The 23,696-nt window shown below is 42.5% G+C and overlaps 1 protein-coding gene across 8 annotated transcripts in view; it reads left to right on the plus strand.

Moving 5' to 3' along the window:
• LOC118938206 (gamma-adducin-like) overlaps positions 1-23,696 on the plus strand; it is a 148,102-nt gene that overhangs the window by 85,329 nt on the left and 39,077 nt on the right. For 3 of the 8 annotated variants that reach the window (XM_036940215.1, XM_036940221.1, XM_036940219.1), the window contains exon 1: positions 15,750-16,108. The exons of 3 other annotated variants lie outside the window; for them this stretch is intronic. The gene's annotated coding sequence lies outside the window, so the exon portion shown is untranslated. Of the gene's footprint in view, positions 1-15,749; positions 16,109-23,696 lie in introns of those variants that run through there. 2 more of the 8 variants (XM_036940220.1, XM_036940222.1) reach the window with 1 other exon arrangement.

The following is a 23,696-nucleotide window of genomic DNA, read 5'->3' on the forward strand; positions in this document are numbered from 1 at the left end:
TCTCCCCCTCCCTCGTTCTCTTACTCTCTGTTTGTCTCTTGCTCCTTACATTTTTCTCTATATTCCTCTTGTCACTTGACTTTCCCCTCTCTCTTTCGCTCTCTGACTGACTCTCTCTGGTCCTGGGGTGTGGTGGCCACATCATGCGTACAGTGTTTGTTTTGGGGTTGCTATGGAGATCCTCATGTGGGGGTGACTTTGGGGTGAGGTGGGAGGGTTGTCATGTGGACTGCCGTGTGAGAAAGACCACTGCCTCCTGTAGGGTTACATTACATCATGGACACACACACACCAACACATCCAAAACGTCTGTTTCCTTGGCTTGTGGAATGGAGACTACACAAACACACTCCCCTTTCAAATTGACCTCATTCTCTCTGTTAGTCCAGCTAACTTGTCCGTAGTTAAGTCAGTCACAAGGTATGTGGTTAGCAAAACAGGACACAAGTGCATTGGTTTGACAATGTGACAGTGAATTTACTTCTGAATGCTTTCACTCATATACTCGTACAAAACAATAAAATCATCTGATTTGATTTGTCTGAATGGGGCTCTTGGCATCGATGTGTCTCAATAGTGTCTCAGTCTGTTGTCTTCATGTGTCTGTTTTTCAGAGAATTGCGGAGGATGAGAGTTTGGCCTTTCCATGAACCTAGGGTCATGTGAAGGTCAATCATAGATTGTGTTTATTTAAATATTTAAGTGTTGCATGATTAAGAGGGTTGCTAGATGTTTCTGAGGTGTTGCTGTGGAGCTAAATCTGGAAAGCAGCCGTAGAGTAGGATTAGGGGTAGGCTGGGTTAGAGTAGAGAAGGGTAGAGTAGAATAGGGTTAGGTTAGGGTGGGATTAGGGGTAGGTTAGAGTAGGGTAGGGTATAGTAGGATTAGGTGTAGGGTAGGATTAGGGGTAGGGTTAGAGTAAAGTAGGATGAGGGGTAGGGTATAGTAGGATTGGGTGTAGGGTAGGATTAGGGGTAGGGTTAGAGTAAAGTAGGATTAGGAGGATTAGGGGTGGGGTAGAGGAGGATTAGGGGAGGGGTAAAGGAGGATTAGGGGAAGGGTAGAGGAGGATTAGGGGAAGGGTAGAGGGGGATTAGGGGTAGGCTAGAGGAGGATTTGGGGTAGGGTAGAGGAGGATTTGGGGTAGGGTAGAGGAGGATTTGGGGAAGGGTAGAGGAGGATTAGGGGAAGGGTAGAGGAGGATTAGGGGTAGACTAGGGGTAGGGTAGAGGAGCATTAGGGGTAGGGTAGAGGAGCATTAGGGGTAGGGTAGAGGAGGATTAGGGGTAGGGTAGAGGAGGATTAGGGGTAGAGTAGGGGTAGGGTAGAGGAGCATTAGGGGTAGGGTAGAGGAGGATTAGGGGTAGAGGAGGATTAGGGGTAGGGTAGAGGAGGATTAGGGGTAGAGGATTAGGGGAAGGGTAGGATTAGGGGAAGGGTAGAGGAGGATTAGGGGTAGGGTAGAGGAGGATTAGGGGTAGAGGAGGATTAAGGGTAGAGGAGGATTAGGGGTAGGGTAGAGGAGGATTAGGGGAAGGGTAGGATTAGGGGAAGGGTAGAGGAGGATTAGGGGTAGGGTAGAGGAGGATTAGGGGTAGAGGGAGGATTAAGGGTAGAGGAGGATTAGGGGTAGGGTAGAGGAGGATTAGGGGTAGGGGAGGGGAGGATTAGGGGTAGGGTGGGGGAGGATTAGGGGTAGGGTAGAGGAGGATTAGGGGTAGGGTAGAGGAGGATTAGGGGAAGGGTAGAGGAGGATTAGGGGTAGGGTAGGGGAGGATTAGGGGTAGGGTAGGGGAGGATTAAGGGTAGGGTAGGGGAGGATTAGGGGTAGGGTGGAGGAGGATTAGGGGTAGGGTAGAGGAGGATTAGGGGAAGGGTAGAGGAGGATTAGGGGTAGGGTAGAGGAGGATTAGGGGAAGGGTAGAGGAGGATTAGGGGTAGGGTAGAGGAGGATTAGGGGTAGGATAACAAAAAAGGATAGTACTTAGATACAACATTCTAAAGTTCTCCTTGACTCCATTGTTTGTTTTATTTATTGAACCTTTATTTTGACAGGGAGTCATTCTGAGACCAAGGCCTCTTTTGGAGAAAAGCCCTGTAATTACAAAACATACACACATCAATACACTAGGGAAGCACAACAGATACAGAACACAATCATAGAAAACAAACACATTCTTCAGTAAAAGGTTCCATGCAACCAAGGGTTCTGAAATTCTGTCCATTCCCAGAATACCTTGTGGGTTTGTTATGTCCTCGACAGTGAAATGCTTCATTTGACAAGATTAGGGGTAGGCTGGGTTAGAGTAGAGAAGGGTAGAGTAGAATAGGGTTAGGTTAGGATGGGATTAGGGGTAGGTTAGAGTAGGGTAGGGTATAGTAGGATTAGGTGTAGGGTAGGATTAGGGGTAGGGTTAGAGTAAAGTAGGATGAGGGGTAGGGTATAGTAGGATTGGGTGTAGGGTAGGATTAGGGGTAGGGTTAGAGTAAAGTAGGATTATGAGGATTAGGGGTGGGGTAGAGGAGGATTAGGGGAGGGGTAAAGGAGGATTAGGGGAAGGGTAGAGGAGGATTAGGGGAAGGGTAGAGGAGGATTAGGGGTAGGGTAGATGAGGATTAGGGGTAGGCTAGAGGAGGATTTGGGGTAGGGTAGAGGAGGATTTGGGGTAGGGTAGAGGAGGATTTGGGGAAGGGTAGAGGAGGATTAGGGGAAGGGTAGAGGAGGATTAGGGGTAGACTAGGGGTAGGGTAGAGGAGCATTAGGGGTAGGGTAGAGGAGCATTAGGGGTAGGGTAGAGGAGGATTAGGGGTAGGGTAGAGGAGGATTAGGGGTAGAGTAGGGGTAGGGTAGAGGAGCATTAGGGGTAGGGTAGAGGAGGATTAGGGGTAGAGGAGGATTAGGGGTAGGGTAGAGGAGGATTAGGGGTAGAGGATTAGGGGAAGGGTAGGATTAGGGGAAGGGTAGAGGAGGATTAGGGGTAGGGTAGAGGAGGATTAGGGGTAGAGGAGGATTAAGGGTAGAGGAGGATTAGGGGTAGGGTAGAGGAGGATTAGGGGAAGGGTAGGATTAGGGGAAGGGTAGATGAGGATTAGGGGTAGGGTAGAGGAGGATTAGGGGTAGAGGAGGATTAAGGGTAGAGGAGGATTAGGGTAGGGTAGAGGAGGATTAGGGGTAGGGGAGGGGAGGATTAGGGGTAGGGTAGGGAGGGATTAGGGGTAGGGTAGAGGAGGATTAGGGGTAGGGTAGAGGAGGATTAGGGGAAGGGTAGAGGAGGATTAGGGGTAGGGTAGGGGAGGATTAGGGGTAGGGTAGAGGAGGATTAAGGGTAGGGTAGGGGAGGATTAGGGGTAGGGTAGAGGAGGATTAGGGGTAGGGTAGAGGAGGATTAGGGGAAGGGTAGAGGAGGATTAGGGGTAGGGTAGAGGAGGATTAGGGGAAGGGTAGAGGAGGATTAGGGGTAGGGTAGAGGAGGATTAGGGGTAGGATAACAAAAAAGGATAGTACTTAGATACAACATTCTAAAGTTCTCCTTGACTCCATTGTTTGTTTTATTTATTGAACCTTTATTTTGACAGGGAGTCATTCTGAGACCAAGGCCTCTTTTGGAGAAAAGCCCTGTAATTACAAAACATACACACATCAATACACTAGGGAAGCACAACAGATACAGAACACAATCATAGAAAACAAACACATTCTTCAGTAAAAGGTTCCATGCAACCAAGGGTTCTGAAATTCTGTCCATTCCCAGAATACCTTGTGGGTTTGTTATGTCCTCGACAGTGAAATGCTTCATTTGACAAGCAGGATTTGGGGGAATGGATTATGTCTCCGAGCATTAAATTGACATCCTTATTATAGACAGTCATTTTTCTTCTACCATGTGATTTGGGTGCCGGTCGGTTGTCGGTTTTCCACAAAAAAAACAAAAAAAATCCTCTTTGTAATTGAGACTTTAGCGTCAATTTCCTGCCCCAGATGCTTCCTCCAATGGGTGTGTATGTGTGTGATCGAGAGGATGGTTGTTGGTTTGTGCTAAGAGGAATTGTATTTCCTAACTGTGCCTAGAAATAGAGGGTATGTAACCTAGATGACTAGCTGGTCATCACTCCAGATTCAGGAGACATGGTGGATTGCATTGAAAACTGAACATCCGGAAGGCTGTGCCCTAGATTAGAAAGTCTGCTCTGCAATTCATTCAACATCACATATGATTTTGTTTTGCTTCTAAACCAACCTCTGACCGTATCACAGTCCTGTACTGCACAGTCCATCTGCCGGTGTAAACCTAAAGCCAGCCTTCTCCCTTTAGTCTAGACGAGGTCTCTGCTCTGCTCCTCTCTATGGCAGACCAGGGACACCTGCACAATGGCCCATGGTTTGGTCGAATGATTGAATGCTTACGAGCCTGCTGCTGCCTACCATCGCTCAGTCAGACTGCTCTATCAAATCATACACTTAGTTATAACATAATAACACACAGAAATACGAGCCTTAGGTCATTAATATGGTCAAATCTGGAAACTATCATTTCGAAAACAAAACGTTTATTCTCTCAGTGAAATACAGAACCGTTCCGTATTTTATCTAACGGGTGGCATCCATAAGCCTAAATATTGCTGTTACATTGTACAACCTTCAATGTTATGTCATAATTATGTAAAATTCTGACAAATTAGTTTGCAACGAGCCAGGCGGCCCAAACTGTTGCATATACCCTGACTCTGCGTGCAATGAACGCAAGAGAAGTGACACAATTTCCCTAGATAATATTGCCTGCTGACATGAATTTCTTTTAACTAAATATCCAGGTTTAAAAATATATACTTGTGTATTGATTTTAAGAAAGGTATTGATGTTTATGGTTAGGTATATTGATGTATATGGTTAGGTACATTGATGTTTATGGTTAGGTACATTGATGTTTATGGTTAGGTATATTGATGTTTATGGTTAGGTATATTGATGTTTATGGTTAGGTACATTGATGTTTATGGTTAGGTATATTGATGTTTATGGTTAGGTATATTGATGTTTATGGTTAGGTATATTGATGTTTATGGTTAGGTATATTGATGTTTATGGTTAGGTACATTGATGTTTATGGTTAGGTACATTGATGTTTATGGTTAGGTATATTGATGTTTATGGTTAGGTATATTGATGTTTATGGTTAGGTATATTGATGTTTATGGTTAGGTATATTGATGTTTATGGTTAGGTATATTGATGTTTATGGTTAGGTACATTGATGTTTATGGTTAGGTATATTGATGTTTATGGTTAGGTATATTGATGTTTATGGTTAGGTACATTGATGTTTATGGTTAGGTATATTGATGTTTATGGTTAGGTACATTGATGTTTATGGTTAGGTACATTGATGTTTATGGTTAGGTATATTGATGTTTATGGTTAGGTACATTGATGTTTATGGTTAGGTATATTGATGTTTATGGTTAGGTATGTTGATGTTTATGGTTAGGTATATTGATGTTTATGGTTAGGTATATTGATGTTTATGGTTAGGTACATTGATGTTTATGGTTAGGTATATTGATGTTTATGGTTAGGTACATTGATGTTTATGGTTAGGTACATTGATGTTTATGGTTAGGTATATTGATGTTTATGGTTAGGTACATTGATGTTTATGGTTAGGTATATTCGTGCAACGATTGTGCTTTTTTTGCAAATACGCTTTTGTTAAATCATCCCCCGTTTGGCGAAGTTGGTTGTCTTTTGTTAGGAAGAAATGGTCTTCACACAGTTCGCAACGAGCCAGACGGCCCAAACTGCTGCATATATCCTGACTCTGTTGCATAAGATGCAAGTGAAGTGACAATTTCCCTAGTTAAAATAAGTTCATGTTAGCAGGCAATATTAGCTAAATATGCAGGTTTAAAAATATATACTTGTGTATTGATTTTAAGAAAGGTGTTGATGTTTATGTTTAGGTACATTGGTGCAACGGCAGTGCTTTTTTCACGAATGAGCTTGTTAAATCATCACCCATTCAGCGAAGTAGGCTGTGATTCGATGATCAATTAACAGGCACCGCATCGATTATATGCAAAGCAGGACAAGCTAGATAAACTAGTAATATCATCAACCATGTGTAGTTAACTAGTGATTATGTGAAGATTGATTGTTTTTTATAAGTTTAATGCTAGCTAGTAACTTACCTTGGCTCCTTGCTGCCCTCGCGTAACAGGTAGTCAGCCTGCCACGCAGTCTCCTCGTGGAGTGCAATCAGCCATAAACCGTGTCCAAAAATGCAGATTACCGATTGTTATGAAAACTTGAAATCGGCCCTAATTAATCGGCCATTCCGATTAATCGGTCGACCTCTATTCCCTACATAGTGCACTACTTTTTTACCAGGGCCCACTATGTAGGGTATAGGGTGCCATTTGGGCAGGCTGTGCAGGCTGACAGACTAGAGACCCTAGAGGCATGGAGCTGCATACTACACTACAGGCACCCCTCCAGATTCCTTTAGCCCAGATCGCTGCATCTCAACCAGGGTTCTGGTTTCCCGTCTTGGGCCCCTCTCACAGCCCAGGGAGTGTTGGACTAGCAGCATCGCTGGCTGAGTCGCTAGATGTCGTGGGCTGTTATGTGTCCTATACTGCAGTGCAAAGGAGTATTAGGTTCATATACATATGAAGATTTCAAAAACTGCTGAACAAATCAAATCAAGTCTTTCAGGACTGTTTCTGGGAGTAGTTTCCTACTGGGCACAGACGTCATTTCAACGTCTAGTTTAGATTTACATTTGGTTGAGTTGTCAACTAATGTGAATTAAACTTGAAATCAACAAAAAAAGTCAGCTTGTCATTGGATTTAGATTACAAGTTTTAGTGAAGAAAATACAAAAATTCCTTAGTTTGATGACTTTTTGCAAATCAACTCCAATCAGTCATCACATTGATTATACTTCTTTATGACGTGGAACAGTTTTGATTCAACCAGTTTTTGCACGGTTGGTTGTGTTCCATGGCTGACTGTTGCTTTGTAGCAGGACTCCTCTGGCATGACAACCACACACTGGTCAGATAAAGTAGAGAGACTGGCAGCCAGGCCTGTTTCTACCCAGGAGCCAAGGTCACTGTTTAGAATAACCCACTTTGTGTAAAGCTAGAGACTCAGGGAGGTATATAAAGGGTAGCACTTAGCCAGCGTGGGTCTGTGTGGGTCTGCACTTAGCCAGCGTGGGTCTGTGTGGGTCTGCACTTAGCCAGCGTGGGTCTGTGTGGGTCTGCACTTAGCCAGCATGGGTCTGTGTGGGTCTGCACTTAGCCAGCGTGGGTCTGTGTGGGTCTGCACTTAGCCAGCGTGGGTCTGCACTTAGCCAGCGTGGGTCTGTGTGGGTCTGCACTTAGCCAGCGTGGGTCTGTGTGGGTCTGCACTTAGCCAGCGTGGGTCTGTGTGGGTCTGCACTTAGCCAGCGTGGGTCTGTGTGGGTCTGCACTTAGCCAGCGTTGGTCTGTGTGGGTCTGCACTTAGCCAGCGTGGGTCTGTGTGGGTCTGCGGAGAGGTTGTTTTTGTTTACGTGGTTAAAGCAACAGGAGTTCGTTAAAAAATAGTGTATGTGTCTGTCATTACCGGAGCATTGTTATAGGGGTCATTAGCTGTGTGTGTGGTTTCTGAGTGGGCTTCCACTTCCACTCTCGTTATCCTTAATTACACTGATTGACATCATGGCACCTCTCACTTCCCTTCGTGATGTTTCAGTAGCACCATCATTATCAACAGATAATAGCTGATTCACTGTTCTATCGGTTACAACACACACACACACACACACACACACACACCATGTTGATTACGTATCTCTTAGCACCAGTAACAGACTGTTATTATCCATCATATTGATGAGAGAGAAGCACCATAAACACCATATTGATGAGAGAGAAGCACCATAAACACCATATTGATGAGAGAGAAGCACCATAAACACCATATTGATAAGAGAGAAGCACCATAAACACCATATTGATGAGAGAGAAGCACCATAAACACCATATTGATGAGAGAGAAGCACCATAAACACCATATTGATGAGAGAGAAGCACCATAAACACCATATTGATGAGAGAGAAGCACCATAAACACCATATTGATGAGAGAGAAGCACCATAAACACCATATTGATGAGAGAGAAGCACCATAAACACCATATTGATGAGAGAGAAGCACCATAAACACCATATTGATGAGAGAGAAGCACCATAAACACCATATTGATGAGAGAGAAGCACCATAAACACCATATTGATGAGCGAGAAGCACCATAAACACCATATTGATGAGAGAGAAGCACCATAAACACCATATTGATGAGAGAGAAGCACCATAAACACCATATTGATGAGAGAGAAGCACCATAAACACCACATTGATGAGAGAGAAGCACCATAAACACCATATTGATGAGAGAGAAGCACCATAAACACCATATTGATGAGAGAGAAGCACCATAAACACCATATTGATGAGAGAGAAGCACCATAAACACCATATTGATGAGCGAGAAGCACCATAAACACCATATTGATGAGAGAGAAGCACCATAAACACCATATTGATGAGAGAGAAGCACCATAAACACCATATTGATGAGAGAGAAGCACCATAAACACCACATTGATGAGAGAGAAGCACCATAAACACCATATTGATGAGAGAGAAGCACCATAAACACCATATTGATGAGAGAGAAGCACCATAAACACCATATTGATGAGAGAGAAGCACCATAAACACCATATTGATGAGAGAGAAGCACCATAAACACCATATTGATGAGAGAGAAGCACCATAAACACCATATTAATTGTTTGTTTCTGATTCAGCTTCATGTTGTGATTCAACGTGTCTGTTGTAGTTGTTGGCGCACGGACGCACACACACACACACACACACACACACAATGTTTTAGAGTCTCTGCCTGGCGCAGCCTAGTTCTACTGCTTTCATATTGAACGTTGACCTTCCGTGTGTCAGATGTGAGAATACAATGCCCTTCCTTTGTCTTTGATGGCTGTTGGGAATCTGTCCTACAAAGAACATGTCATTCATAGTTTATGTGCTACTGTACCTTCATTGAGTCTCAACTTTGGGACTTTGATATGTTGATTGAAGTGTTCTTCCTGTGATGTCAAAAATGTAGCTTAGTATTTTGTTTGTTCTTAACTTCTAAGAGCCAGTCTTCTGAGACAATGACAAGATGTTGTATTCCAAAGCCCTTTATCTCGTGTTCCCTCAGTGCCAATCCAAGGTATCCAGTCTTCTTGTCTCTCTCTCTCTTTCTTTCTCTCTTTCTTTCTCTCTTTTTTTCTCTCTTTCTCTCTTTCTTTCTTTCTCTCTTTCTCTCTTTCTTTCTCTCTTTCTTTTTCTCTTTCTTTCTCTTCTTTCTTTCTTTCTCTCTTTCTCTCTTTCTTTCTTTCTTTCTTTCTCTCTTTTTTTCTCTTTCTCTTTCTTTCTCTCTTTCTTTCTTTCTCTCTTTCTTTCTTTATTTCTTTCTCAGAGTTATGTGTTCAGTCATGATGGGTACAGGCCCAGAGTCATGTGTTCAGTCATGATGGGTACAGGCCCAGAGTCATGTGTTCAGTCATGATGGGTACAGGCCCAGAGTCATGTGTTCAGTCATGATGGGTACAGGCCCAGAGTCATGTGTTCAGTCATGATGGGTACAGGCCCAGAGTCATGTGTTCAGTCATGATGGGTACAGGCCCAGAGACTTTCCTGGTCAGGTAGCAGAAAAAACTGTTGTCTCTAGTCAGAATACATAGCCTGTATATTTGACTACGCCTGAATGCAGTAATTGAAAGATGACAAAGTAAAGTCTATATTTCCACTGTTACCTGTTCCACCTTTTCATAGTTCATACAGTCGACTCTACAGTATTGTAGAGGTGGTCTCCCATGGCCTGTCCCCTGCCCACCCCCTGCACTCAGTTCATGTCACATTCAAGATCAACCTAGTCAACTTGACCCAGAGTAGCACCTCTCATCTCTTGGCCCAGTTAACTACGACAGAACGACTACAACTCTGGTTGTTTTGGAGTGGTTGAACTCCTTCCAAAACCTTGTTTCGTCCTCATCCACACACACACACACACACACACACACACACACACACACACACACACACACACACACACACACACACACACACACACACACACACACACACACACAACCATCTCCATCCACATCAATACAGGAAGAAGATGGAGTAGCCAATCGCTGAGTAAACACAGCAGGACCCCTCTGTCTCCCCCTTCTCTCCATTAACTCTCCCTCCTTCTCTCCATTATCTTTCCACTCTGCCTTTCCCTTCTCTCCATTATCTCTCCCTCCTTCTCTACATTATCTCCACTCCGTCTGAGTGTGTGTGTGTGTTTACTAGTGTCATAATACACACAGCTGCACAGACACTGAATGCATTGTTCAGTGTCCCAGGAAATGAACCAAACGTAGTTACCCTGTGTTAAACATTACCCCGACATTACTGTAACACACACACATATATACAGTATATTCATGCTACACACACACCACAGCTGCTGCTTCCAGACTCTTATTTAGAACTGCTAATACTGAACAATTTAAACACTTGCCCCCCCAACCCCCCCTGCCCTGATACATGTGTAAATATTGGACTATAAATTGTGCCTTCCTGTATTATACTTATGCTAGAATGTTTATTCTGTTCTACTGAGACATTTACTTTATGTTCCTATCTTTTATTGTTTGTTATTGTTGTTGCGTTGTCAAAAAGGAACCTGCCAGTAAGCATCGAGTTGGACAGTGTATACCATGTGTATCCTGTACAACTGGAAACACACCCCCTCTGACAGCATTACCCTCTACCCTGAAACACGTACCTCTGGGACATGGATTAGGGGTTACTTAGGATCGCTGTCCTAGAAACATAAACCTAGACAGGTTGTAGTGTGTTAATACAGGCGTGGCAGCTCTGGGGGTGTGTTCTCTATGTCATGATGACATACTGCTCTGTTGTGTTCAGGCCTGTAGAGGTACAGATTGCTAGCCTGAAACCCAAACTAAATACTGCTATCTTTCACTATGGTTTCACTTCATGGAGGTACAGAAGGGATAGTAAAGCCATATTCAGTTCAGAGTCCAGGTTAATAGATGACAGGTGGAGGGAGAAGGTTTTTAGCCTGGGGGACAGATATGTTTGCTCTGTTAGCTTTAGGTGATTCATGTGATGTCTCCCTGTAATGCTCTTAACCTGTCAACCCTAACCTGCTGTCTCTGTTAGTCCTCCTACTGACCACCATCACACTACACTATCTCTGTTAGTGTAGTTTCATAGTGGTCAGTAGGAGGACTAACAGAGGTAGTGTCATAGTGGTCAGTAGGAGGACTAACAGAGATAGTGTAGTGTCATAGTGGTCAGTAGGAGGACTAACTGAGGTAGTGTCATAGTGGTCAGTAGGAGGACTAACTATCTCTGTTAATTAGTCCTCTTACTGACCACTATGACACTACAGTATCTCTGTTAGTTAGTCCTCCTACTAACCCCTATAACGCTGTACAGATGATCACACACCATAACACAACACAGAGACACAGGAAGCCAGCCAAGCCTGCAGTACATACTGGTGTCCGTTTACCATAAACCGTTTTTATCAGCATTCTGTCAGCGTTCCCATCTCAACACTTCTGGGAAACAGGAGAAGGGGGTACGTCGTTGTTCACTCACTGATGCAGGGGGAGAGGAATGCAAACACTTGACCTCATGTTGGGACCGTGTTGGAAAAATAAAATGGCCGCCGATCTAAACCACACATCAAAGGAGTTGGGTGGTTTGGTCATGTTTGGGAAAGACAACTCATTCAGTTCTAATGGCTTTAGTTTAGAGAGGAGACCCATCCAGGATCCGATAGAATCGGTTATTTAGACTATTCCTGACTTCAAACGATGGAACACACAGCAAAAGAGGAGGTCAGAAGGGGAGTATCAGAGTATGATTGCAAAACTTACAAAATGTATCAACTTTTGGCCAGGCACCACAGGCGAAATGACATTTTTGCATCTACCTATCCCATTTAGAGATTTATTGGTGTCCATAATGTCTATACACACCATCATATACACCTTAGCCAAATACATTTAAACTCAGTTTTTAACCATTCCTGGCATTTAATCCAAGTAAAAATTCCCTGTCTTAGGTCAGTTAGGATCTCCACTTTATTTTAAGAATGTGAAATGTCAGAATAATAGTAGAGATAATTATTTATTTCAGCTTTTATTTCTTTCATCACATTCCCAGTGGGTCAGAAGTTTACATACACTCAATTAGTATTTGGTAGCATTGCCTTTAAATTGTTTAACTTGGGTCAAACGTTTCGGGTAGCCTTCCACAAGCTTCCCACAATAAGTTGGGTGAATTTTGGCCCATTCCTCCTGACAGAGCTGGTGTAACTGAGTCAGGTTTGTAGGCCTCCTTGCTCGCAAATGCATTTTCCGTTCTGCCCACAAATATTCTACGGGATTGAGGTCAGGGCTTTGTGATGGCCACTCCAATACCTTGACTTTGTTGTCCTTAAGCCATTTTGCCACAACTTTGGAAGTATGCTTGGGGTCATTGTCCATTTGGAAGACCCATTTGCGACCAAGCTTTAACTTCCTGACTGATGTCTTGAGATGTTGCTATAATATATCCACATCATTTTCCTCCTCATGATGCCATATATTTTGTGAAGTGCACCAGTCCCTCCTGCAGCAAAGCACCCCCACAACATGATGCTGCCACCCCGTGCTTCATGGTTGGGAGGGTGTTCTTCAGCTTGCAAGCCTCCCCCTTTTTCCTCCAAACATAACGATGTTCATTATGGCCAAACAGTTCTATTTTTGTTTCATCAGATCGGAGGACATTTCTCCAAAAAGTACTATCTCTGTCGCCATGTGCAGTTACAAACCTTAGTCTGGCTTTTTAATGGCGGTTTTGGAGCAGTGGCTTCTTCCTTGCTGAGCGGCCTTTCAGGTTATGTCGATATAGGACTCGTTTTACTGTGGATCTAGATACTTTTGTTACGGTTTCCTCCAGCATCTTCACTAAAATGGTGTAAATTAGCCTATCAGAAGCTTCTAAAGCCATGACATAATTTTCTGGAATTTTCCAAGCTGTTTAAAGGCACAGTCAACTTAGTGTATGTAAACTTCTGACCCACTGAAATTGTGATACAGTGAATTATAAGTGAAATAATCTGTCTGAAAAATGACTTGTGTCATGCACAAAGTAGATGTCCTAACCGACTTGCCAAAACTATAGTTTGTTAACAAGACATTGGAGTGGAGTGGTTGAAAAACTAGTTTTAATGACTCCAACATAAGTGTCTGTGTCTGTGTCTATTTCTTCATTTGTTTCTTTTATTTTTCGGGGTTTGGGTGTATTGTTAGGTATTACTGCACTGCTGAAGCTAGCAACATAAGCATTTCCCAACACCTGTGATAACATCTGCAAAATATGTGTACGCAACAAATACAATTGGATTTGATTTTGGTCCATTAACATTAATATTTTCAAAAAAATAAACATCAAAATGTAAAAAACTTTCAAATGTAATGAAAATGTATATTTTCTTTAGTTTATCATACCAACATCACCAACATAGATACCAAAAGTTGCTTGTGATAGGATTAAGAGAAAATGAACCCCTATTAAGGTGTGATGCCTGGCCTTAAGACAATATGTGACTTTTGTTTTACATCACTTTCAGTCAGCTGGTTTCTCCTTTCTCCCTGGTATATTATTTCATGAATACAATGAGCAAAGTCATGGCTGCTTGGCCTCTTCCATGTCTTAAACTCTTAGTAAGCAGCCCGTATCCATGGTAATATGACATATGAACAGAGCCAATGCCCAACACTAGCTGTCCTTTCTAAACGCTGTGTTTTATCGAGCCCATTGATTGTCGTTGGGTAGTCAGTGTGTGTTGTTGAGTGGTAGGGGATGAGAGATCCGGACTCAGGGCTGGTGGTGCCAGCTGGGGATGGCATTAGACTGTTGAGTTATACAGTAAACGCTCAGTCAGTTGGTATGAAGGGTGACAGAGCCCATCCAATGCTCTGAATTGATTGAGTTGGTCTTGAGGCTATATGTAGTATTTTGCAGAATAGTGTAAAGGCTAAGCTGCTGGATGGTTTGGTTATCTGTGGGATCAATGGCCCGGCTGCGTTCCCCTCCTGTAAAGTGATGATAAGCTTGCAAGTGTGTGTGTGTGTGTGCAGAGTATTACATCACGAGGAAGAAGATGTGTCCATCAATATTTAATCACAACCACTCTAATCTTAACCACATTCACTGACATTTAATCACTCACACAAACACACACACACACACACACTAACACACACACATGTATAAAACAAATTGGGGGTGTATTTTATTAGGATCCCCATTAGCTTTTGCGAAAGCAGCAGCTCCTCTTCCTGGGGTCCAACACAGAACATGAAACATACTACAGAACATTAATAGACCAGAACAGCTCAAGGACAGAACTCCATTTAAAAACAGCACACAGCCTACATCAATGCATACACACAATATCTAGGTCAAATAGGGGAAAGGAGTTGTAATACCCTTTTTCTGACACACACACACACCACTAACACCCCTCTAATCTTTCACACAGCCCTGTCAAATCTAACACACTATCCACCCACCACAACACAGTCACCACTGTCTCCATGATCAAAGCGAGGGATGTCTCCTCTACCACAGTCAAGTATAACTCTTTCAGACTGTCTTCTGTTTGGTTCTATTCTCTATGTAGCCTAATGCACTACTGTTGACCAGAGCAAAGGCTCGTCTTCTGTTTCCAAAGCATTTACTTCATGCTAAAACACAGTCTTACTCAAAGACTGATCTAGGATCAGCTTACTCTCGCTGGGCCGGTTTCCTGGGCACAGATTAAGCCTGTAGACTAAAAAACATGTTCAATGGAGATTCTTCATTGGAAGTGTTTCTGTCAAGACTTGGGTTAATGTCTGTCTGGGAAAGTATGATTCCATGTATAACCTCTTGGTCGTGTTGTAATAGAGTATTGCACAATAGGAAGACCATCCCTTTTGATTTCCTCTCTCAGCTGAAGACACAAGACTCAATAACACACAAGAGAGTTAGTCCCCAAGAACCAGGCTGAAACCTCATTGATAAGGAGCCACGTTTGATTTACAGCCTTGACCTGATAAACTAGATGATAAAGGTCTATTGTTTAGGCTGCGGCCTGCAGAAATGTGGTCACGCTGTGCTTCTGTAGACACACACACACACACACACACACACACACACACAATGTTCTCTAGCTAGGTACACTCAATGCTCTAGCTAGCTACCTCCCCAGATATGCACAATGCCTTCTTCTCCAGTACAGTGGGTATGTAGAACATGGCACATAGAAACGGTGGGGGTGTGTTACCTTAGAGCGACAGTGTGTTAGCGATGTGCCATGGTGATTTGTAACCTGACAGTATACTTCCAAAACACTGCCCTATAATACTGCTGCGAGAGGGAAGGAGAGCGAGAGAGAGGGAACAAGTAAAAACAGAAGAGTTAGAATGAGAGCAGGAGAGAGGGAAAGCGAGAAGGGAGGGGGCCCGTGTGTGACAGCCGGCCCCTGATTGGTCAGACTGCAGTGTGTGTTCCCTCAGTGGGTAGAGGATTAAGCCTATCACGTGGTTCCTTTAGCTCCTTTTCACACAAACACACCCACAGCTGTTGAAATCTCTTTCTCCTCCGCTGCGGTCGCAGCAGCCAAAGCAGCGAGAGAGTGGAGTGTGTGTGGAAGTCGAATCTGGGACTAGCAGCAACTCTGTTGTCTTCAGGCAGTTCATTTTTTGGTTTGGTCCAGGACCAACATATAGGATCAACTGGAGAAGGGAGATGAAGAAGCAGTGAACGGACTGTTTTTTCTCTCTCCTTCTCTCTCTCCCTCTTTTCATCAGCGTCCCCGTGGATCTACTCTGGGATTTCTAAACGAGGCCAGGAAGTAGACATGCGTTTTGACTGGCGTTTCTATTCCAGGTTCTATCAGATTCACTGACTGAGTACAGGGGACACAATAAGGTCAGTTAGCTAAGCGTGTTTTTTTGTGTGTGTACTACTGACTTGACTATTCCTACCGAATCAAGTTTTTAAATTGGACTGAATTGAATGTGAAACCTATTTGAGCACTAAACTACGAGGTCAGTTAGCTGAAGCCCGTTTCTTTGTGTATGTTGTTGACTGTCCCTACTTCAACTACATGAGTTGACTGAACTCATTTCAATCTGTGAGCTGTGATTTGTGATTTCAAGCTGTTTGTTCAACTGCCAATTTAAGGGTGAATTCCAGGCTTCCATGATGAACACCCGTTGGTTGTGTTGCCTCTCTCTCGCTCTCTCTCAACATGCTTAGCACTGAGTCAATGGAGACTAGGTAGATTAGTTGTACTCATCAGCTAAACAGTAAGAATGCATACTGCCCAGTACACTAATATACTACCTAGAGGTCTGAAGAGTACAGCGTGTACTCTGCTTACAGTGCATCGTCAAAGTTCAAGTTGAAACGCTTAACTGTCCAGTAAGGGTTGAACGGACGTTTCTGATTGGCTTGCATGGCTCGGTTACAGCCACAATCCAACCTGGCCAGGCCTACGTAACTTAACTTCACAGCAGCCACGTCATAGATGATGTACATTACGTGGTTACACCACCATGCTTTCACTGGTAGATTATTCAGTGGGGTTTTGTGTCCTCACTTTGTTTATTTTGAAAGCGCACACACACCCCGCCCACCTACAATGTGTACGGCCACGCAGCACTGTAGATAGCCATCTATAATTAGTGTGTGGGATTGTTTCCTGGTATTGTTCCCGTACGGTCGGCAACGCGACCCAAAAGCCTCACCCTATTAATAGGGGTAATGGCTAAAAGAGAGGCCGTAGAATCCAGCAGGCATGATAACAAATAGTAGAGAGGGGATGAGGTGTGCGAGAGAAAGAGAGAGAGGGAAACTGTATATAGACATAATATAACATTTGAAATGTCTCTATTCCTTTGTAATGTTTACTTTGTTTATATTGTTTATTTCACTTTTGTTTATCTGTTTCACTTGCTTTGGCAATGTTAACGTATGTTTCCCAAGCCAATAAAGCCCTTTGAATTGGGGAGGAAGAGGTGGGGACACTAGCAGGATAGCTGTCAACAGAAGAGAGGAGGGGTAAGGTGTGTAGGACTGTATGGAAAGCATTCTAATCTGTCCTCCCTGCTGGAGTTAGTTCAAGGCTAAATGTCATCCTGACATGAGGTGAGGTAACTGGAGTAATGAAGAGAGAATTCCACTATGCACATTTGTGGTTTATTCGGGCTTCCTGGATAAGCTTTAGTTTCAGTCAGAGTTGACCTTTCCTCAGACCACACTCTCCTCCACATAGTGACACATTATGTCTGAAGCCGTGGAAGGGGTGTGTGGCCGGCGGCGGAGCAGTAGGCCAAAGGTTGAAAGGTCGATAGGTCAGAGATTGCTGTTACTTTGCTTCAGGCAACCAGTCGAGACCAACCGGATAACAGTCACAGTCTGGTGCTCCTTAAGCAGTCTCTTGAGTCAAAACGGTATTTTGCGGTCAGCATGGTAGGCTTCCCCTGAGTAGTTTATATTTATTAATTCATTTATTTTGTTGATCAATTTGATCTGACAAAGCTTTGTCGTCTGTCAACAGAGACACAAGACTGAAAGAAACTGCTTTAGGTGGTGCCTCATTGACAGTCCAATCGTGTCAGTGTTTTTTCATTTATTTTATTCTAGTTCGTGTGAGCTCACCTTTTTGACCTTTCACCCCTTAACTCTGGTTCCGAAACTAAATGTCATGCTGTGTGAAACTCCCGCCGGGTGACCCGAGTGACGGGAAAATTGGGAAGGAGACAAAGGGAACATTGAGGGCTCAGGAGGGAGCGCTCTGGGAACTGGGCATCTTGTGACTGGGTACTGAGCAGGGATACTGCTGTCCTGTGTTTATCTGGGTCTGTGGTTGTGTTGTGGTTTTTACGGGGAGCCTTGTGTTGTAAGCACTGACGGAAGTGTGTGTCTGTGTGTGTGAGCCTGTCTGCTGCTTCTATTGTGGTTGTGTAGATATTCAATACACGTTGGGATACCTCGTGAAAGAGGTGTGTGTGCTTAGCTAGTTCTTCTGTGGTTGTGCGGTTATTCCATTCATACTGGGGGACTTGTGTTCGTAGCAGAGGGGGAGTCTGGTGTTGTCAACACTGGGGGGTAAAGGGGGGTGAGGGGCTGTGCAACTTTATTTTGGCAACTCCACAGCTGTTAGGGATTGACCCCAGAGGATTGCAGTCATCCAGCAGGTCCTCTGTCGTTCTCACGTTCACCATGCTCTCTCTTTCTCTCTCTTTCTATGCCTTTCTCTCCCTCCCTCCCTCTTACTCTCTCACTCTCGGGATCTCATACTGTCTCTCTTCTCTGTCTCTACCTCTCTTTTGTTTACATCTGTTTCTCCCAACCAACAGGTCCCTCCCTATCAATTCACTGCTAGTGGTTTCCTACAGTATAAGGCCTGTTTCTTTTATTCTGGTCTGGTCCCTCTCTCCCTCATTTCCCTACTCTGCATAGAATCTCTATCTTTCTCTCTCCCTCTCTCTCTCGTATCCCTACTCTGCATAGAATCTCTCTCCCTCTCTCCCTCGTATCCCTACTCTGCATAGAATCTATCTTTCTCTCTCTCTCTCTCCCTCTCTCTCTCTCTCTCTCTCTCTCTCTCGTATCCCTACTCCCCATAGAATCTCTCTCTTTCTCTCTCTCTCCCTCTCTCTCTCTCGTATCCCTACTCCCCATAGAATCTCTCTCTTTCTCTCTCCCCTCTCTCTCTCGTATCCCTACTCCCCATAGATTGACATATTGGCTGTATAACTGTCAGCAGGGTAGCTATAGTCAGCAGGGTAGCTGTAGTCAGCAGGGTAGCTATAGTCAGCGGGGTAGTTGTAGTCAGCAGGGTAGCTGTAGTCCTGAGGCCTGTGTCTTTATAGTTGGATGTATAGTAGCCTGTCTGCCCTCTGCAGTTTCATTCAATAAACCAGGGCATGGCTTTGGGAAAGGAGGCATTGAATACACACACTCAATCACATACAGACACAATGATACCACACACACACACACACACAGAGGAGGGGGGTGTATTGAATGTGATGTTATGTAACCTTCAGGGAGAGTTGTCCAGCTGCTTTGACTTGAACAGATTCTTCTAGCTGGAATTTTATTAATGTCCATGTAAATTACAGAGTTGAGGATCAGAGGGGGAGAGGAGGGAGGGAGATGAGGGAGGGAGGGAGGGAGATGAGAGGGAGGGAGATGAGAGGGAGGGAGGGAGGGAGGGAGGGAGGGAGGGAGGGAGGGAGGGAGGGAGAAGGTTGGTTTGGAGTTCTGCCATAGAAGAAACATAAGTGTTCCAATGTGTGATGATTCAGCTGATAAAGAGAGTCATGTCAGCTCCAGCCAAGCCTAAGTGGAGCAGTGGCTTGATATCAAGAAGCTGACGCAATGTTGACCTTCCTAAATGTCATACAGGTTAACATAAAAGTCTCATATACTGTAGTCCTACATTACAGTCCAAATTATATTAGACAGGATAGTACGTCTCATATACTGTAGTCCTACATTACAGTCCATATTATATTAGACAGGATAGTAAGTCTCATATACTGTAGTCCTACATTACAGTCCAAATTATATTAGACAGGATAGTACGTCTCATATACTGTAGTCCTGCATTACAGTCCATATTATATTAGACAGGATATTAAGTCTCATATACTGTAGTCCTTCATTACAGTCCATATTAGACAGGATAGTAAGTCTCATATACTGTAGTCCTAAATTACAGTCCATATTAGACAGGATAGTAAGTCTCATATACTGTAGTCCTACATTACAGTCCATATTATATTAGACAGGATAGTAAGTCTCATATACTGTAGTCCTACATTACAGTCCATATTAGACAGGATAGTAAGTCTCATACTGTAGTCCTACATTACAGTCCATATAATATTAGACAGGATATTAAGTCTCATATACTGTAGTCCTACATTACAGTCCATATTATATTAGACAGGATAGTAAGTCTCATATACTGTAGTCCTTCATTACAGTCCATATTAGACAGGATAGTAAGTCTCATATACTGTAGTCCTACATTACAGTCCATAATATATTAGACAGGATATTAAGTCTCATATACTGTAGTCCTACATTACAGTCCATATTAGACATGATATTAAGTCTCATATACTGTAGTCCTACATTACAGTCCATATTATATTAGACATGATATTAAGTCTCATATACTGTAGTCCTACATTACAGTCCATATTATATTAGACAGGATATTAAGTCTCATATACTGTAGTCCTACATTACAGTCCATATTATATTAGACATGATATTAAGTCTCATATACTGTAGTCCTGCATTACAGTCCATATTATATTAGACATGATATTAAGTCTCATATACTGTATTCCTGCATTACAGTCCATATTATATTAGACAGGATAGTAAGTCTCATATACTGTAGTCCTTCATTACAGTCCATATTAGACATGATATTAAGTCTCATATACTGTAGTCCTGCATTACAGTCCATATTATATTAGACAGGATAGTAAGTCTCATATACTGTAGTCCTTCATTACAGTCCATATTAGACAGGATAGTAAGTCTCATATACTGTAGTCCTTCATTACAGTCCATATTATATTAGACATGATATTAAGTCTCATATACTGTAGTCCTACATTACAGTCCATATTATATTAGACAGGATATTAAGTCTCATATACTGTAGTCCTGCATTACAGTCCATATTATATTAGACAGGATAGTAAGTCTCATATACTGTAGTCCTACATTACAGTCCATATTAGACATGATATTAAGTCTCATATACTGTAGTCCTTCATTACAGTCCATATTATATTAGACATGATATTAAGTCTCATACACTGTAGTCCTACATTACAGTCCATATTATATTAGACAGGATATTAAGTCTCATATACTGTAGTCCTACATTACAGTCCATATTAGACAGGATATTAAGTCTCATATACTGTAGTCCTTCATTACAGTCCATATTATATTAGACATGATATTAAGTCTCATATACTGTAGTCCTACATTACAGTCCATATTATATTAGACAGGATATTAAGTCTCATATACTGTAGTCCTACATTACAGTCCATATTAGACAGGATAGTAAGTCTCATATACTGTAGTCCTGCATTACAGTCCATATTATATTAGACAGGATATTAAGTCTCATATACTGTAGTCCTACATTACAGTCCATATTATATTAGACATGATATTTAGTCTCATATACTGTAGTCCTACATTACAGTCCATATTAGACAGGATATTAAGTCTCATATACTGTAGTCCTTCATTACAGTCCATATTAGACATGATATTAAGTCTCATATACTGTAGTCCTTCATTACAGTCCATATTAGACAGGATAGTAAGTCTCATATACTGTAGTCCTTCATTACAGTCCATATTATATTAGACATGATATTAAGTCTCATATACTGTAGTCCTACATTACAGTCCATAATATATTAGACAGGATAGTAAGTCTCATATACTGTAGTCCTTCATTACAGTCCATATTATATTAGACATGATATTAAGTCTCATATACTGTAGTCCTACATTACAGTCCATAATATATTAGACAGGATAGTAAGTCTCATATACTGTAGTCCTTCATTACAGTCCATATTATATTAGACAGGATATTAAGTCTCATATACTGTAGTCCTACATTACAGTCCATATTATATTAGACAGGATATTAAGTCTCATATACTGTAGTCCTACATTACAGTCCATATTAGACAGGATAGTAAGTCTCATATACTGTAGTCCTAAATTACAGTCCATATTAGACAGGATATTAAGTCTCATATACTGTCTATTTAAATTGCAGCGTGGGAAACCCTGCTGTAGGATGCACTATTGGCCTTATTTGGCTTTCCTGTTGTCATGACAATGTTGTAAACTCGTTAACTCATGTCATCCCCCTAAGCCATTCCCCTCTCAGGGTCACAAGTGTCAGCTCATTGGTCAGCTGGGCATGGCATCGGAATGTCCAGCATGCACTTGTCTCCGGTGTCATGGTGATGGCCTATTTGGTCAGACTATCAAACAACCTGTCACTACATTGGCTTTGAATCTATGTCGTCTTTCACTTGTAATAGTCTTTTTTATATACTAACTGACTGGTACTATGTACACACATGATATACCTACTGGAGTTTGGCTCAAACATGTAATGTACCTACAGACAGACTGGTACTATGTACACACATGATATACCTACTGGAGTTTGGCTCAAACATGTAATGTACCTACAGACAGACTGGTACTATGTACACACATGATATACCTACTGGAGTTTGGCTCAAACATGTAATGTACCTACAGACAGACTGGTACTATGTACACACATGATATACCTACTGGAGTTTGGCTCAAACATGTAATGTACCTACAGACAGACTGGTACTATGTACACACATGATATACCTACTGGAGTGTGGCTCAAACATGTAATGTACCTACAGACAGACTGGTACTATGTACATTAGCTCTTTGAGGGAAATGTATTAATAGTGTCTTACAATAAAGTCATAAAGCGATCATTAATCTTGCTTTGTGTCCATACAAGGTCCCCTACTGTAAGTTAAAACTATTATAGCACCACAGAGAGGAACTTGCAGGGGGCTGAAGTAACCACTGTCGTGTCTTTGGCATTATTAAAGTGAAGACTTATTTCATCAAATCAAATCTCTGTAATTATTATTACATGATTAAACTAACTTACTCATGTAAATATAATTAACCATTGTGACGCACTGGTGGGGTTTATATCCGGAACAGCAGAAAAGGGCTGTCCCATGATGCCAGATCAATGTCTATGCTCATGGGGCAGGCCAATGACTTTAAAGGGAATTGGATTCTCTTTCATTAAACCGTTTTTAAAATCACATTACATAATTTCACAAATAGTTTCATCTTTACTCATTCATTTTATACCATAATTAGATGCGATACACATAACGGAGACTCTTGTATAAACAGAGTTATGGTAATGTGGCTGTATTGTCTCTCATGAGGTCACAAACATTACACAAAATGGACCGGTCGTAGCTGGCTTCTCCACTGACCGTTTACACATTCTCCAAAACATGGACATTGTTCAGTTCTCAAGTTCTATGATGTAGTTCATTTGTTCTACTGTGAAACTCTCTCTCTCTATACTGCATGAGGGAGAGAGTCTCCTTCAGGAATTTACGACCTAAAATAACAGAACCTGGGTGTAAGAGGGAGAGAGGGGGAAGGAACTTGCTATACCCAAAGAGGGCCACGTCATGACACCACAAGTCTATGCAGTCCCATTGAAAAACACACACTGGGTCGGGTCCAGACTACAGAGTAGCCCAGAGCTGTGCGTTGTGGCTCTTAATCTGCAACATCTTGTTAAGTTCCATTAGACCTGAAGGAGCAGCTTAGCAACGCAGAGCAGCAAAGAAAATAATCTACCTTCTCTCCCTCCATCCCTCTATTCCTCCATCCCTAACTCCCTCCCTTGTTCAAA

The sequence above is a fragment of the Oncorhynchus mykiss genome, chromosome 13 (assembly GCF_013265735.2).
Source record: "Oncorhynchus mykiss isolate Arlee chromosome 13, USDA_OmykA_1.1, whole genome shotgun sequence".
Lineage (NCBI taxonomy): Eukaryota > Metazoa > Chordata > Actinopteri > Salmoniformes > Salmonidae > Oncorhynchus > Oncorhynchus mykiss.